The following is an 18904-nucleotide window of genomic DNA, read 5'->3' as shown; positions in this document are numbered from 1 at the left end:
TTTACAAATATCTGTAAATATTAACATATATCTTCCTAGTAAAATAGTCAAGATTGTGTGGCGATTCAGTCTTGATCAAAAAGATGCAGGAAGATAATGCTTTAGGATATGGCACTAGAATTTCTTCAAAGACTATTTATTTACATGTCTGTAGAGGGGAATAAAATAATAATTTATTTTTACATTTTTTCCAGTAAGACTTTTATTTAGCCCAAAGATACTCAGTTCATACTTAGCACTTATGTTCTTGTTTGTCTGCTTTTCCTAAGTACTTTACAAAAACAGAAAAAGTAAAAAACTTCAACAGCAAAGTACTTTAATACTGTCTTTGTACTGTATGTTTACATCTGGTGTAAAATGAAAGACAAAATATTTTGGAAAGGATAGATGGGTGGGTTTTTGGTTTAGTTTTTTTTTGCCAAAATATTAAACTGCATAACTTAAATGTTTGACCAAATTATTAATGAAGCCTTTTATTTTTGTTTTGTTAGCTTAAAACTGTTTCTGTAAGTATTTTGGTTTACTTTTCCTGACTTGAGAGCCTGACAAAGGTTTAATTTGTAAATTAGATGTGAGGCTGGATTACTTGAATGCCGATGGTGTACTTTTTGCTAAAAAGATATTTTGTGAAATATAGCACCAAGATATTAACTGTAAAATAAACTTGTCAAATTAGAAACTATGGGGATAAATAAAGCATAGCAGAAATGAAGGGCTTGCAAAATGAACTTTGTAACATTCTCAGGATGCTTTTCTCTTAAGAATATAAAATTGTTTAAAAAGATTTTGTAAAACATGTTAAGGTCATTTTAAATGTATGTTTCGCAGGTTGCAGTGCAAACACTATGAAGGTTTTTATGCACATAACCTAAATTTTCAAATTGTGCAATAAAAAGAATGTGAATATTTTGCCATGAAGAAACATGTGACAGCATTTCAAACTGGTACAGCTGTTCAGTATAATTGTTCTATGACACTTACACATTGAAATAAGTATTGATATCAAAGCAGTTTAAGTACAGTGGTGGACCAGAAAAGTGACTGACTAAAAGTGATACCACCTTACCAGACTTGCCCAATGTGTATGTTATATCTGCTCAGTGGCTGAGTTTCTAATATTCCTTATTCTTATCAAAGAAGGAAAACGGTGGCGTTAACAGTAGCACACTCCTTGAGAATCAACTGAAACCCTGACTATATTGCTGCTTATTTACATGCATTAGTTTTATGCACCCACTGAACTAATAAAGTTACATTCAAAAAAGAAAAATGTGCAAACATCATGGCAATATTATATAATTATGATGTCCTTGATGTTTTTTCCTTAAATATTTATATCTCATTAGCTTTAGTATTTCACGCACAGTTTATTGTACTGGCAATCACAAAAAGCTGTCCTATCATCTGCAAACTGAGCAGATTTTATATGTAATTTGCCAAGACATACAATGTTGTCATTTTTTTTCTGAGTAGAGTTGCACTGTGAATAATCCTGGCAAACTTAGGCTTATACCAGAAAAGTACTGACTGTGAGCAGGCATTTTTCAATAATGTTTATAGTTGCCATAAACTACTCTCAAAATGAAATCATGTAAAATCAAGATGTATTTGCCACACCTTCATAATCTACCCAATAAATCCTGCAGAAACTCAACCTTCAAGAGTTCCATGTTGCTGCTACTTCATTTAAAAATGAGTTGTTTGCTTGTATAATGTTTATTGGTGTTTAACAATTATTGTAAGTCAAATTACTGGTAACTTTCTTGTAACGATGGAATCGATTAGTTAACTTCTGTTGTATATGAAACTTTTAAAGGGACACTCTCAACTTTAAATCTAGTCATTGGGGAGAAACTAAACTCAGCAGTCTTTCAGCTGCTGCCCTTAAACTTTTCGAGTGGCTTCTGTCCGCTGGCAGTTAATGCATTCTCCCTGTTGCTATGTGAGTTACTCAAACAGAAGGGTAACAGGGGCTACGCAGGGGGATTGTGTGTTTGAAGTAGCTATGTGCACAAATTGAGCTTAAACTTTTTGTTTGCCAGTGCTTAGTCAACAACAATTCCATGTCCAGGCAAAATAGCTTGTAGTTGATAATGTCCCTTTCAAAATATCATAGATTAGCAGCTGTGATGTGTTTGTCTGTGTAGCAATACATAATACAATCAGAGCGTGTCATTCTTGTGTTGCCAATTCAATTACCTCAAACAGGTATACTATCCCAGTTCTTTACCATTACTTCGTAACCTGTGAGAGTTAAAACTGGCCATCTGGGTACTTGAACTGGCTTGCTGTGTGACTTTCAACCAGAAAATTCTCAGCTGACAGCTGATGTTGAGGGATATTTATGGACAAAGATGGATAGTGGAATAGATGCAGATTTTGTATCATGCTGCTGTGGCACAAGGTGAGCTTATTAGATGTTCTACTGCGTTTTAGAAACCTCGCTACCAGTTACAGGAAATAAACTGTTGAGATATGCTACATTAGGTACCACTCCCTCCCTGTTAAAAGCACTGAGTGTTAGATTAGTTGCAATAGGTATAAAAAAAGTGATTAAAAGGAAATAAGCTCGGAGATGATGTGTTCTCCAAGGTAATTTTTTCAAATGTTTATTTTTTACTAAAAATAGCAAAACCACCTCTAATGGCAGGTTCAGCACACTGATCAAACTACTTTCTATAAAATAAAAAGATTGATTTACTAAGCTTCTTGGTGTTTCTTATACCTCCCCATTTCTAGCTATAAAATCTGCATGGGTTTGGCCTTTCTCCTTTTCTGTCTTTTCTTATTTTTAAATAAGTTAGCTTTAACAACTTTTGTTTTGTTTTGGTTGGGTTTGTTTTTTCAGGTTTTTTGTTTATTTTTGGGGGGGGGTTGACAGTTGTAGTGTGCAGTTGTGAGTTTGTTTTTTTTTTTTTATTGTTCTGTTTGTTCAATGCATAACTATCAGTTCTAAGTCGTTTCTTGTGGGAATAAGGCTGATGTTTCTGTTATTTTATTCCACAACTAACTTTTAACCCCTTTTCTGCTTCCTGTAAACTCGAAACCCTGTGATAGCTGTTGGGAACCTCACCTCTTAATTGTCCCCCCTCTAGTAGAGGCACAAAGATGAGTGCCCCTACTCTACACACTAGGCAGCAGCTCGCTGCCAAAATTAACACCACAATGTGTGACCAGCAGGTAGAAGGAGGTGATCCTGCCCCTCTACTCTGCTCTCGTGAGACCTCACCTGGAGTATTGTGTGCAGTTGTGATGTCCTCAACATAAAAAGGACATGGAACTGTGGGAACAAGTCCAGAGGAGAGCCATGAGGATGATCAGAGGACTGGAGCGCCTCCTGTATGAAGACAGGCTGAGAAACTTGGGGCTGTTCAGCCTGGAGAAGAGAAGGCTGCATGGAGACCTCATAGCAGCCTTCCAGTATCTGAAGGGGGCCTATAGGGATACCAGAGAGGGACTCTTCATTGGGGGGCTATCAGAATAGGACAAGAGGGAATGGTTTTATGCTGAAAGAGAGTAGATTCAGGTTACATATCCGAAAATTCTTCACTGTGAGGCACTGGACCAGGTTGCCCAAAGAAATGGTAAATGCTCCATCCCTGGTGGTGTTGAAGGCCAGGTTGGACAGAGCCTTGGGTGACATGGTCTAGTGTGAGGCATCCCTGCCCATGGCAGGGGGGTTGGGGCTGTTTGCTCTTAAGGTCCTTTACAACCCTACCCACACCATGATTCTATCACATTCGGCTCAGTGGAATGAAATAACAGTTTTATTCGGGGCTTGCTCTTGCAACAGTTGGAATTCCTCAAGTTCCAACGCAGGGAAGGAAGCGAAGCGAAGATGGGCCAGCAGCCCAGCACCGCGACCGCGCTTTCCTAAGGAGTTGTGTTCACCCTCTCTCCTCCCCTGATGCTCTCCCCGGTGTCCACCCCGGGGGCAGGCGGCCGGCCAGGGCGGGCGGGGGCACAGCCTGCTCCGCCCCCTGGCGCGGAGAGCGGGGGCTGCCTTGGCTGTGCCCGCACCGCCTCAGCACCGCCGCGCCCGCAGCTCCAGCCGACAGCCCCGAGGAGGCGCCGCCGCCGCCCCGCGTCCACACAGTAAGTGCCGCCGGTAACTCTGCGCCGGGCAGCTCTGGTCCCGTGCGGGACACCGCGCCGCGGCCTGGCGGTGTCCCCACAGCCTCACAGCCGTGGGGGCCCGGCGCCGCAAGTGGGAAGCGGAGCTGGGCTACCCCCGAGTTACTCAGGGCTCGACGCGGGGGCCGAAGTGCGGTGGCTGGGGCGGAGGGAGCTCAAGGAGTCCCTGCCGGGCCAGGGCTGGAGCCGGAGCCAGGGCGCTGCCGCCTTCTGCCCCGGCAGGTCTAGTCGTTGCGGAGTCCCGGCCCGCTTCGGAGCGGCTCTGCCCGTGGGGGCTGCCCGAAAGCTCTCGCCTTGAGAGCTCCGACACGAAGAAGGACAGTGGGGTGAGAGCTGCGTGGGGGTTTCCGTCGGGAAGCCGCTCCGCCTGTCTTCCCCCGGGCGGCGGGGCAGATTCCTGCTTTTCTCAGAAACGTTGTTGCTTTTGGCCCGGGCGAAACGCCGTCGGGGTGTGCTTGAGTCCGCACAGAGCACGTCTGTAGCTCTTGAGGCAGAGGCGACAAGTGTGGTGACGCAGCCGAGTGCTGCGCGGCGCTGGTAAAGGGACAAATTTCTCTGAGAGTTTGAACTACGACTAGCAAAATTCTGCCACAAAATTAGCTTATTTCTGGCTTACATACTGCTAATTGAGCAAGAGAGGTCACGGCTCAGGGTGGGCTCCTCCGCTTCACGAGGCAGGATGGTCAGGCTTTTCACGGTGGAGGTCTCTGCGTCTCTGGAGGTGCACGTTCACAACCGTTCTGAGCACACATCCGCATCCGTAAAGCAAAACGCAGCCCAAGTGATGTTCCGCTCTGCACGTGTCTGGTTTCGCTTGTACTCCTTTGCAAAACACTTTGTGAAACTGCCCACGTTACCAACCGCCAGGGCAGAACTCTCCCAGCTGCCGGATGCGGCGGGTGAGCAGCTGTGGGTTGCACTCGCTGGTTCCTGCCAGCGCTGTTTATCTCCTGTCAGCTCTAAGTAGGATATTTGCTTTGAAAGGGCACTGGTAGCGGAGCCCTTGCGACCGCAAATTAGCCCGTCGATTGCCACAGACCCGAGGTCTGGCCTGAAAAGCGCCTTTGGTCTGAACCTCGTCACTTGCGAGGTCCAGCAACTGTTGTCTTTTGGCAGACCCAAGGCGGGTGTTGCCGGGGCATCATAGGTCAGGCTGCACCAGATGCATAAAGGCACCCTGCCTGGACAGAGTCCTGGTCTGTACGCTGTTCCTGTTCCCGTGGTGGGGGAGCACATTACCTTACATGAATGCTGTTTAAAAACGTAGGAAAAGCCTTTGACACTGTGTACTGCTTATAACTCTTCCAGTTAGTGTTTTTTGGAGGGAATCTTTTTTCCTTTGTGGTGGAAGTTTCTAGTTATTGTTTCGACCTTGTAGCGATTTATGAGCATTTCAGTAAAATTTTGAGGCTCAGTGAAAGTTACAACTTCAAGTAAACTTTTAAAGTTGTAACTTTAGTAAACTTTGGAGGCAGCACAAGTTACTGTAACTTGAATTTAGGTTAAGTTCCTTTTCGCATCATAGAATCATGGAATAGTTCGGCTTGGAAAGGACCTTAAGAGCAAATAGCCCAAACCCCCCTGCCATGGGCAGGGACATCTCACACTAAACTATGTCACCCAAGGCTTCGTCCAATCTGGCCTTGAACACTGCCAGGGATGGAGCATTCACAACTTCGCTGGGCAACCCATTCCAGTGCCTCACCACCCTATCAGGAAAGAATTTCTTCCTTACATCTAATCTCTTACATCCCATCCATGCTTTTCTTTAACTCACAGTTCTTCCCTGCAACATGTGATGGATGGAAGAACATCATGCTGCCTGTATTGTTGTTACCATGTATTAGTAGTGCAAAAACGTAACATCATGTGTTTTGCAGACCTCAGTTTTAACTTAAACATGCATGTTACATAAACAGTATACATTTTTACCTTTGCCTCATTTAAAGCAAGGTAATGGGAAGGAGAGAAAAACATCCTTAAGGGAATCGGCTACTTGAGCGTTAGAAGAAGGTGTCTTGATGTTCCACACTGCTTCATCTGAGCGGTCTATTTTCTAAGAGGTGGGAATCATCTGCTGTCTGTCAAACCATGTAAAAGTTTGAAGAAGCTCTAAATGTGAATTGTTTGGGGTTTTGTTTTTTGTTTTGTTTTTTTTTCAGGGGCAGGGGTTAGGCAGAGAAACCAAAGAGGAAGAGTTTTGCAGGGGAAAGAAGTCCAAGACCACTATTTGGTAGGCAAAACTTGGTGAATTTGGAATATGCTCAGAAGCAGGAAGAAGGAACTGAAATGTTCCAGTATATTTACATACTTAATTTTATATCACCTGGAAGCAAATTTCATGTGGAATATTATCAAAAGTAAAAGTTGTGGCACAGATCTTTGCAGGAGCACAAAATACTGAGGCTTAAAATGGAAATTGCTCACTGTTTCCCCTGACAACAGGAAGTTGCTCATTTCCGTTAAATAATAACTAGCATAACCTGACTAAACCGAGATTTCAGTATACTTTGTGGCTTAATTTGCCTATTTTGAGATTTCTTTAAATATTGCTGCTAGGTAAAGAATAATAATTGCTGCTTCAAATGGCTGAGGAAATAATCAAATGGTTGAGAAATCTCAACCTTGGTCAAACTCTTATTTCAGTACATCAGGACTCTCAGTACATCAAGTCCTCCCAGTGATAGATCATAAAATACCTAATGATCTTTAAAGCAGGTAATGTGTCCTTGCAGATTACTGTTATACAGATAACAAAAGGACTGAAGAACAAAGTATGGTATGTAAACAGCAGATGCTTCAAGGAAAGTTGCATCTTCAGATTAATTTTTCTTCCAGCTTGCAAATGTTCACCCTTGAGTTTGTCTCTTAATAGAAGTTTTGGTCTAGAATTTCCCTTAATTTTTCTGTTAATTCTCATACATGAACAGTGAGGGAAAAAAAAGCTACCAAATGGTAGTTGTGATCTTAACATTGGATATGTCCACTTGAATTACTTTCTTAATCTGAATGGCTGGTAGCATATTTTCCATAGTTTTTACTGTACTGATTACCTTCTAGCAGCTTCAACTGCTATCTGTATAAATTTGGTTTAAGCTTCTTACAGCACTGATATGTAATACAAGGTGATCGAACTGTGCTTTGATTCCTTTCTTTTTGTCTCTTTTTGAGCCTTTGTAGGTATGTTTCTTGCCATTTTGTTTATTTTGCCAGTTAGAGCATTCAAACTACTCTTATTTTGCCCATTGACAAATTTCTTTTGCTTCAAAGTTAGGTTTTGTGGGTCAGATTAATCTGATGAACAAAACAAAATTTAACTGAAAATCAAGTACGTAGGAATAACTTTCTCACAGAGAAAGTATACAGTGTATCTTGAAGAAGCGTCAAGACATTTTCCAGTGATGTGTATCTCAACCAGCTCTAGTGGTCTTGACTTCTGTTTGGAGGATCGTTACACAGACTGTGGTGCTCCAGGAGCTGATCATTTAATGGCAAAGTAACTTAGGGACTTTTCAGAGTTGGTTTGGAGTTTTGGAGGGGCTTTCATGTCTATATGTTCACAGCCATGAGCAGTCACATTGTTTATTTGATCTGTAATAGAAACGATCGCTGCATTTTTCAGCTGTGATGTAGTGGAAAATCTGGTCCTCTTTATTCAAGAGTCTTTATTCAGAGAAAGTGAGTATGGCTTGAAATTAGTTATGGGTTGTTTTGTTTTTTTTTTCCCTTATGCCTCCAGCATCTTCAGATCATAAGACCCAGACTGAGTGTTATATGGGGTCAAGTAGAACTTAAGATGGCATTTGTCAGTTAGGCAAGCAATCAAGAAGTTTCACTCAACGTTTTTGCACTCTCTTTCTCAAGTAATGCTTCTCTCAAACCAGAATTTCCTTTTATAACTTGAAGATAGAGTGGCCACACCCCCACTGAGAAGTGTGAGCTCTGTACCCTGAGACTGAGGTATGTAATTTGCAGAGCAGTAGCACATGCACATTTCATTAGCAACTCTTAACACATATGAAAGAAGGGTAAGAGTACAGAATACACAATTTAAATTAGGAGCTGATAGTCCTGTGCTTCAGGTGCCATTTTCCGAACTGATTATAGACACTTTTGCTAGAAGCCAAAACATCACTCCTTTATTTTTCTTTATTTCACGTGGTGGCTCCTGGGATCTCTGCAGCAGCCTTGCATTTAGTAAGGCATGTGTTCCCTTTAAATGATGCAAGTTAAAGCTATTATTTAATTTAAATTCTGTTTTTGTTTAGAAACCCAGATGGTGAAAAGTAAATGTCTCAGCTTCTTGAGCAAACCTCATAGGGTGTCAGAGGTGTTACATGCCTTTTAGATGATAAAACCATTAGTTGGCATTGTTAATAAGATGTATGTTGAGGAGTAAGCCCATAAGATATCAGTACCAAATCTGCATCTCTTTCAAATGCTTTCTCATTAATTAAAAGCATATCTCCTAATATGTTTATTAGGAGATATTTTTATAAAGTCATTATGTTTTTTCTTGTTTGGTGTTTGTAAAAGTTAATGAGGCTCAAATATATTCAGGATTGTTTGTCCTAAATAGCTGAAATGAATAAAGACCTGTAACTATAGTCCATGTTATTAATTTATGTGGCAAATATGTGTAAAAGGATCATAGAATGGTTTGGGATGGAAGGGACCTTAAAGATCATCTAGTTCCAACACCCCTGCCATGGGCAAGGATGCCTTCTACTAGACGGGGTTGCTCAAAGCCCCATCCAGCCCGGCCTTGAACGCTGCCAGAGATGGGGCAGGCATAACTAGATAGAGTGTATTAACCTGTAAGGTACCAGGAAGTGGGAAAATAAGCTTTAAACTGAGAAAGCATAGCTGCATGTTGTTATCTTCAGATATGTTTGTCTCTTGAGCTTTGAAGTTGAGTATCTAATTTGTGAAGGAAATAAAAAGGGATTTTCAAGCCCTCTATCCTCTCCAGCATACATACAACACACAGATAATGCCACAAAACTGGGTGTTTTGAAAGACATTTTAACTAATAAAGTAATAAGTGATCCAAGAAGGCAAAGAAAATCTTTAATCTGTTAGGGAAAAATAAATGGTTTAGAAGGAGATAATTATTTTATTTAAAGGCATGCAAAAGTGGAGTTTATCAAACAAAATGCTGTCACATTACAGTGACTGACTGGGAAATATGATGTCTCTGACTACTCTGATTCTCCATGAAGATGAATTTCCTTGAGTTTCTAGCTGAAGTAAGTTGCTTTGGACCCGGTTCCCATAGAGCAGTATCAGCCACTTCCAATCTGACAAGTAGTACAGAGCTATCACAAGTATGTTGGCATTATTGCAGAATATTATGCTTTCCTGTAGAACTTTTACTTACAAGTACAGCTGAAGTTCTGAAAGTTACTCTGGAAATCCTGAAAATTAGATAGTAAAAATTAGGTTTCAGGTGATGAGAAGCATTCTCTGTCAGAAGTCTGTTGGGTAGGTGTGCTATATGGCATTTTACATGTGTGTAAATATATTGCTGCTGTCAGTCCTAAAAGAAACAAAACCTTAACTTCCTGTTTTTGGCAGTTCTTCAGTAATCTAAGGCATAACCAAGTTATAGTACCTCTGTAATATTGTTGGGGGGGGTGGTGGTGGTGGTGGATAAAGTCATCTGTACTGTTTTATTATGGACATGGGCGTTGAATATGTCAACCTTTATTTTTAGTGGAAGGTGGCCACTAACAAAAGATTTGTCTGGGCTCATAAATCTTCCACTGTGCAGTTCTGATTTCAGAATGTGGGTTATGCAGCAGCACCTTTTTATCCATAAATGGGTCGTATCACCAGTGGTCATAAACAGTGAAATGCTGCTAAAATATGACTCAAGTTTTTTTGTTGAATCATGCCTCTTGACTTACTGAAAGCATTCTAGTGTTGTGCTTATACAAATAGTTATGAAGGGGGTTTTGCTGCTGCTTTGCTCTGAGGAATGAAGAGGAATTTGCTGCTGTGTTAATTACTATTAATAAAGCATCATGGTTTTATATGAAGCAGTCATTTTTAGAGCTCTGTGGTATATTGGTTAACTAATATGAAATATGTTGTAAACCCATTCTCCATCTTTTGCAAAATGTTTTGTAGCTTTTGGATTATTTAGATGCCGTGGTTTTGGAATGTTGTGAAACAATGTTAGTTGGTACTTGAAGGTACCTGTGACTTTCAGACTCATCTGCTGCAGAAAGTACTCTCCAAGTAGTATGTGTAGGCATAAAAAATCTTAGATAAGGTAGGAGTACTTGAATAGCCCGTAATTAAGCCCTGATTTTGAGCCAATTCAGAGCTAGATACATGTTTTTATCCTTCACTTTTTGGCAGAAGACTGTTTGGTTTGTATATACTATTTTCTTTAGTGTAATAAAGTAATTTTCAAGTCTTGTGGAGGAACCTTTGTCTACCTTCAGCTTATTCTACATCCTCCCTCCTCAACGGGGAACACAGACTGCATTTTACCAGCTGTACTTCAGCTGAACTTTGCATTTCATGCTTTATTTTAAGATGAAAGAATAATCAACAAATATTGTTTAGCAAATATATATATATAAAATCCAGCTCATCTTCGTGTTTTATGATCAACAAATGTTGACATTAAGATTTTATCTAATCCTCCTATATATAGTACTGTCTTTGTGACTGTGAGCTGCAGAATTGTTTCCATTTTTTTAAAAAATTGTCCTTCTCAGGTTACCTTACCAACTCACTTAGAGCTTTATCTCCTTGATATATTTTTTTATGATTGAGTTTATATTAAGAAAAAATTGCTAATCTGGGCCTCCAATTTGCAGTGTTTGGGATTCCAGACATAAAACCTGTCTCTTAGGTAGTCTAGACTTGCTCTTATTATTTGTAGTATTGGTAGCACTTCTAGCTGTTGTTTTTTGGTATGATTGGAATGATTTTGTAAACACCTGGGGGGGGGAGGTGGGGGGGGGTGGGTGTTTAGTGGCATGTGGAGCTTAATTATGCTTTTTATGAGATCAAAAAGTAGAAGCCTTTTGCGTAAGATACAGGGAGGAGAACAATGTAAATAGAGGGTTGCGCAAGAGGGACAAAGACAAGTTTATTTTAGGAGTCTTGAAGTTTGCTTAGCTGTATTACATATTCCCCCCCCAAACTTCTTGCAAGTTAATAGAGGCAATTATATAAAATGAGGTTCGTTTGTAGGGATATCTCCTACTGAAGTCTCAAGTGGATTCAGAATGAGTGTAGAAAAGTTTTTCTGAACATCTTCCTGTGGTTTCCAGCAGTTTCAGAGTAACTTACACACAGTAAGGGGAAGCTAATATTTTTTCTCTGTTTGCCTGCGGTTTTCTTTTTTTTTTGTATCTTTGAGTAGTATTTAATGTTAATAATAATGTGGATAAATGACAGAATGCTTCAGCCTCCTGATGCATGGAATATTGACAAGATAATACACATCTGTTACTATAAACAATGAAATGGGAACCTTGAGAATTTTGTTTTAGCTGCCAGCCTTTCTTTCACCCAGTAGTTGACAGCATACTGACGTAAGGTAGAATGGTTTCTCATTTGAAGATGTCATTCTAGAAACAGTTTATGTGATACATCTGTATTTCCATGGATTTCGTATCAAGGTCTTTATCTCCTACTTTATCTGAATTCAACTGATTATTTCTAGGTACATCCACTGACTTTGCTATCCACTGAAATATTTTAGTACTTTAGTGTATTAGATTTGCCCCATTCTAAAGATAAAGACATCTGCAAATACTTTTTTGCTTGGAGCTTTTGGAAACATTTAAAGTTACATATAGCACATATAATAGTGGAAATGTGATTAACCTTTGAATTCTAAAGAATCTGTGTAATCCAACCTATGAATTTGTGTAGTACTGGTCTGTGGAACACCACACTTGTCAGTGATGCAAAAAGTATGCTGATCCTGACCAAATGCTTTTTTGCTAGCAGTGTTTGCTGTATGAGTGGTTTTGAGTATGCAGGTGGATAATTTAAAGCCACTTGAAATGTGAACTTTGTTGTTAATATCAAGAGGATAACTGGGGAATGGGTGAGGAGGAATACTGAATGTGAAGTCAATGACGGGTGATAAAATACAGTGTACATTTTAATTTATTTATTCCTGCATGGTGTTCAAATGTCATCTCAGATGATTAGCATCCTATACATGTCTTCTGCTTCAGATATTAGGGTGAGAAGCAGAGGGTACCAGAAGTCTCAATTATTACAAAAAGATCCATGGTGTTGAAAGCATGTTCTAGGTGATATCAGAATGTGAAAAGCACAGAACAAGACCTTTGCTATTAACTGTAGTTTGTACCAGGCTGTCCATCTTGTCTGGCATTCCCTCACACCATTTGTTTGCCTGTATTTTCAAATAAGCTTTGTGTAAGGGGTTTTTAGTTACCCATAGCTTTTTAGAAGTTTCTCAGTATTTCAGCATACTCATTTTCTAATCACTTGCATTAAAATGGAAGACCTTTAAAAAATTAAACCCCGTATTTGTGTAAAGATTCTGTGTTACCACAAGTACCCAGTTCTACATATCAAGCCAGTTATTTACTTTCAGCGATCATAGAACGTATATTGAAAACATTTTCAGAGTGTTTGTGTCCAACTGATGAGGAGTTAGCATCTAAGACCTAGAAAAACTGCAAGGGTCTGAAACCAGAGTAGGTGCTACTGTTACATACTCAGGAAACCATGTCACAAAACCAACTCTATTTTTTTCTCAGTCATCTCTCAGATGGCAGAGATGATAGATGAAGGAGAGTGTATCGTTACAGTGGACTTTGAAATTTAGTTTTAAAATGATAGGAAAGCAGACCTGTGTACTGGCCAAGCTTAAATGCAGCATGCATCATTTAACAATCTGTTAGTTTTACAGCTGTATATGAGAAAAGCTAAAAATGCAGTTATGACCAAGTTTACCTTCATTTGCCTTACAACCACACTGTTTAAGAAATGAAGAGTTAACAACATAAATCTGAAAATAGGTGTTCTGTGTCTTGATGGCAGTAAATATATTGATGGAGAAAAATGGCAGTTAACAGATGGGCAAAGCAATAAATAAATAAATAGCTAGGAGGAGTAAATTTAGAACTTGATCAAATACTGGGATGGGAGCTTAAATGAAGCTCCTATCAGCTTAAGACTCAAGCCCAAAAGACTGAAAGTAAAGAATTTATGTATGCTGAAGTGTTTCGGGTGTTTGTTTGTATGTTTATTAATATGAAAGCTAAATAACATCATGATAAAGTAAGCTAATGCTCATCAAAAACATGTGACAGCAGTGCCAGGCAGAAGAGGGGTCTTTTTCAAAGCTTCTTTATGCTACAAAAAGAGTGATTTAGATACCTAATATGATAGTCTGTTAACTACCTGACAATGGAGGTTTTTCCTGTGCTCAGTGAACTAAGGGCTTGCGATGTGAAAGTGGTAGAATCAGTGAACTAAAGCTTTTATAGATATTATTTCTGTTTTGGGTGGATATGAGCCGAAAACACTTCAGGGAATTTCACCAGAGTAAAAATATGTTGAAGGTTTGTTGGTTTTAGAGCATACACTTGTATCAGGAAAAGCTGGCAGACCCCATCTATACCATTAACTGAGGGTCACAATTGGGGCACAGGGATGAGTGGAGCAGGAGCACCCCATGTACCGTGTCTGTTGTGAGCAGCTGACATCTGGGCATGGCCAGCAGCAGGGCAGGCACATCACATAAAATGCCTTGCAAAGCCCTTCCATGTGTTCACAAGATTGTGGTTGCCTAGCTGGAGTAACCATCTGCCTTCAGTAATGCTTTGGTGGTAGACATGAGTATTTGTGTCTCCCCTATTCTAAGCGGATGACCAAAGATAAGTCTTCTGAGGTTATGCTGCACAACTGAGGGAAATAAAGATTTTGTCAATTTATGCTACACAGATGGCATGAAGAGCAGTGACCATTGCCTAATTTTCTCTACTCATGTAAATTCAGCTTAAGTTCCCTCAAGGGCAACGCTACTGTGCCTGACTAATTTGGAGGAATTTGTTCAGGTGCTTAGCGTTACTGCAGTGTAACCATGAAAATAACATGCCTTAAGCTTGTTTATATCTTAAACAAAACTGTATTGTAATTACAGTTTTCAAGCTGTGGAGCAAGTGCTGCTTACTAAAAGCTACGCATCCTGCTAGCAGAAGCCCTTCACACTCGGAGCTGGGGAGATCCTGTTCCCTAGGCAACTCCCATCCCACTCTCAATCTTTTATTGATACAAAATGCTAGGAAAATAATAACTTCCTCCAAAATTAAACATACAAAGACCTGTCAGGCCCTGATAGAACTTTCAGTTAAAAAGCACATTGTGACGTTATCTGCTCTATTCTCCATATGTGGCCACAGAGCCATTTGACTGCTTGTTCAAGGCACCAGTGCTGGGCACCTTAGTTTGGCAATACAGTCCTTTAGGAGACCAAATTACTTAAATGGATCTTCCCGAGGAACAAATAACTCACAAACAACAATTTAATGGTATTTCCTTGGCTGGTACATCCCTTTCTGTGTCTGTCCAGATAGTATGGTGGTGGAGTAATCAGCTCTCTGAACTTGCAGATACAACTCAAAAGTTGTATCTATGTATAGTTGATTTGAGAGCTGGAGCATCCATTTTGTCTGATGACATTTTTAGGACATGTGCTGTTGAACATGGACAGAGATGTATGGTGGGTGATGAGAGTGGACGATGGGTTATGTCTAAGGGTGGCAGGCTCCTACAGCTCCTGTTACTTCTGACTTCTGGGACTCTTGGAATATCCCACGCCTGGAGCAGAGCAGTCATGTCCTGAAAGTTATGCATCTGTATCTGAAAACTTTGGCTGAATACAGTAAGGATTGAAATAAGAAACAGCTGTCTGTATGAACGCAGTTATTGTGCAGGACTTACTCTGTAATACTTCGTGTGGCAGCTTGTAGCAAAACTAACTCCTGTTTTGGATTTGAATCTGGAAATTAAACTTTTCATGCAGGATTGAGGGGTTTTGTTTAAAATTATTTCTAGGCATGGTATTTATGCATAATTTAATTTTTAGCTGCAAAAAGGCAATGATGGAGTAGTTGTATTACTTAAAACAGGAATTCTGAGGCTGTTCAGAAATCTGGGCAGTTTAGGAAAAAAAGTGTTGTCATTTTGCCAGCCCAACAACTCAGCTTAACAACTGAGAGCAAATGGGAAGATAAACTAATGAAGTTATTCTGACATGAGGTAGTGAAATAAGAAGATGAAATTTAAAAACTGTGGAAAGACTTTAGGCAACAACTTGCCTGCTCCCTTAATACCCTGGGTTGTTTCTTTTTTCCATGCTCCAAAGTAGACTAATTAGTTCTACACCCCTCTATTCTTTTAGTACCTCTGTCACTATCCGTGTACATATATACATATAGATGTTTACTCTGATTAGCAAGTTTTGCAGTTCCTCTTGTTTGTGTGATCCTTCCATACAGGACTTGTAGTGAATTCTTCTTTCCCATGCTGTTCTTCTCCAGAAAACCTCTGGGGATATTTGAATAGTGCGAGATGAAAGCAGCCCAAGATGGCCCAGTAAGAAATAATTGTCACAGAAGAAAAATGGGCTCCTCTTTAAGTACACAAAACCTTTTATTGACAGTAGAAGTGCGAGTTATTGCTGGTGGCTACAGAGCTACCTGTGTGATCCAGGCTAAATCTGTTTATGGATCCTGAAGTGTTTTTTTTTTTTTTGAAAAAGTCTCAACCAAGCTGAAGAAAGTCTGGAGGAGGAAAGCATTCTGTGTGAAATTATAAGCTCATTTTGCTCAATATGAGTGGAAGTGTTCAGGCTTTCCTACCTGGATAAAAAAACTTAATTTCCTATTGCCAAATAGAAGGACTTGGCTTTTACTGCATTCTGCAGTAACTTAGATGAGTAGTTTTCAGTAACTCTTAATAGTTGATCAAGAGTATAATTTGGATGTTTTTCTTGCATAACACACATCCATTTTTGGACACAGTTTAAGAGGTAATTCATAAAAGCTAAACCCTGTTATCCACAGGAATGTTTATCAGAGACCTGGATTTAATGCTTGTTTACTGAATTGATTCATTTAAGGCAAGGTACTTTAAAAGCTGTTTTTCTCTTTACAATTAATATCCTTTCTCTTGATTTCATTCGCAGAGTGCCAAATCCAGACAGGTTTCTCTGTCTCTTAACAGCTGCATGTAGTTACATGTACATACGGGTAGTATGTCTGAACAGTGTTCTAGTCTGCATTAATAATACACAGAAATCACTGTGATTACAGCTTTTCAGTGCTTAGGACCACAAGTTACATTACTTCTATAAACCTATTTTTTCCCTCTTGTTCTTTCAATGTAGCACTGTATGACTGAAGAAAGTGGCTAGAGATATCCAGACCTGCGTTTTTATTCTTAACTAATTTTTATATTTATATATATATTTACTTTTTTTTTTTTTTTAGGAAAATTTTAACTCTGATTTTTCTTGGAAAATGCTAAGTACAGACATAATTGCAGCACCCTAGCATTCTTTTTTTTTTTTTTTTTTTTTAACTTGATCATGTACTTCCATTTTTATCAGAATCATTGAATGGTTAGGGCTAGAAGGGACCTTCAAAGATCATCTAGGTCCAATCCCCATGCCACTAGGGGAGGGACACTTTCCACTTGACCAGGTTGCTCTTGAAGCCCCATCCAACCTGGCCTTGAACACTTTTCTGGGCAACCAGTCCCAGTGTCATAAGAAATTTCTTCCTTATATCTACTTTAAATCTGCCTTTTTTTAATTTAAAAATGTTACTCCTTGTCCTGTCACTACAGGCTCTGGTAAGAAATCTCTCTGTGACTTTCTTTTAAGCCCCCTTTAAGCATTGAAAGGCTGCAAAAATTTGTCTCTGAAGCTTTCTCTCTCCAGGCTGAACAAGCCCAACTCTCTCAGCCTGTCTCCACACCAGAGGTGCTCCACCCACCTCATCATCTTTATGGCCCTCCTCTGGACTCACTTGGGCAGGTCCATGTCCCTCTTGTATTGGGAGCTCCAGAGCTGAACACAGTACTGCAGATAGGGTCTCATCAAAGCAGAGTAGAGGGGGAAAATCACTTCCTCACCCTTTTGATGCAGCCCAGCTGTATTTGTATTTCTGGGCTGTAAGTGCACATTGCCGGCCCATGTCCAATTTTTCAACCCCTAAGTCTTTATCTTTTATCCTACTCTAGCTTAGGTAGGAATCCCCTTTATATTATTTAGTACTTTTAGGTATCCTTATTCAGTATTTAAAAATCCAAATATCATTTTGTCATATTTCTAGTATTTGCAAGTAGATAATATTACCTTTAAATTCTTCATTCTTATTTCTGGTGACAGTTCTAAGTGGTACTTACAGATGGTTCATTCTGGAGTTGAAAATACACAGGAGCTGTCTGATTGTTTAAGCTGTTTTCGTAACTCCTTTATCATAGTGAAGAAAGTGCAAACCAGCTTGCATTTCCCCATTTTTCCTGTTTGGTATTTTTTAGTATCCCTTGCATGCACATCAATGTATTTACAGTTACCACCTCTGTCCTTAATCTGTGCAGCTAAAATGTTACAGTTGGGCCATAGTTTCCAATAAGAAAGAGAGAAAGAAGTGTCCTGTAATGAAAGTCACAAATTACTCTACTTTAAAACCTGCAATTCTGCATTATTTTCAGGGAAAGCATGCTTAATTTCATGAAAAGCAATGCATGGCCTTAATCCTCTAGGAAAGACAAGGTAAGAACAGTGAAAGCGGTCATTTAAGTCTGCCAGGTGACAGCCCCAACGGCTTTGACTATATCCCAGTGCTGTAAGAATTTTAAAGGAAAATTTCATCGTATGTATGATTTTTCCCTGTTTAGAGTGACATACCTGCATGTGGAATAAAGTCCCATCTCCAAAAAGAGATATTCCTAGCTAATGCGTAGAAGATGGAGGTTACATGAGGCTTAATTAATTTAACATTCAGCTAAAAAATTTCCAGATCCCTCCAGAATCATGTCAAATCTACATCAGACTTCCAGAAACTGAATAGAAAATTGTCATCTACTGAGATAATTTAGAAGAAACAATTCAATGTAGAATACTACAACTTTCAAAGGAACTGTGTTCTTAAACTTTTATTCAGAAAATGTATTTTTGGATCAGTTCTGTGTATTTTTTTATAAGCATTACTTATTTTTGTGTGGTTTTTTTCTGCAATTCCTGTTTACATGTAAAGCACAGCTTGACTGCAGAAATACAGGCAGTGAGTGACTCCTGAAGTATAACATTCACAGGTTCCTCTTTACAGTCTTGACAGGGAGGTGCTGGTTCAGGGAATGCACCTCTCTTGCCTTGCGAGGATGCCTTTTTCATTTGTCAGCCATGGGAAGCGAGCACTTTCGAGCCCTTATATGCTTGCTTGGGTAGCATATGTAGATTGGGAACCTGTTTTTCAGAGGTAAAATTATGGAAATCTGTAACCCTTCTGACAAGTTGTTTGCATAGCCTAGAATGCAATTCTAACATTAACTCAGAGGAGCAATCAAAGCACCTCCAGTGTTAACTACAACATCTGGCACAAGATATCTCTAAGGGAGCATACTTTGTCAATAGCCATATAATAAGGAGATTTTACAGTATGTTCTTTGGATAACGTCATTTTTTTTTTTGTTTTGAATGTATTGAGCTTTGCTGATGTTACCTGGCATTAAAGATGACTAGTTACAGCACATT

Source organism: Pezoporus wallicus, unplaced genomic scaffold (assembly GCF_028554395.1).
Source record: "Pezoporus wallicus isolate ANWC-B61680 ecotype Strahan unplaced genomic scaffold, APGP_CSIRO_Pwel_v1 contig_3019, whole genome shotgun sequence".
Lineage (NCBI taxonomy): Eukaryota > Metazoa > Chordata > Aves > Psittaciformes > Psittacidae > Pezoporus > Pezoporus wallicus.
The sequence above is the reverse complement of the archived record's forward strand: the minus strand, read 5'-3'. Positions refer to the sequence as shown.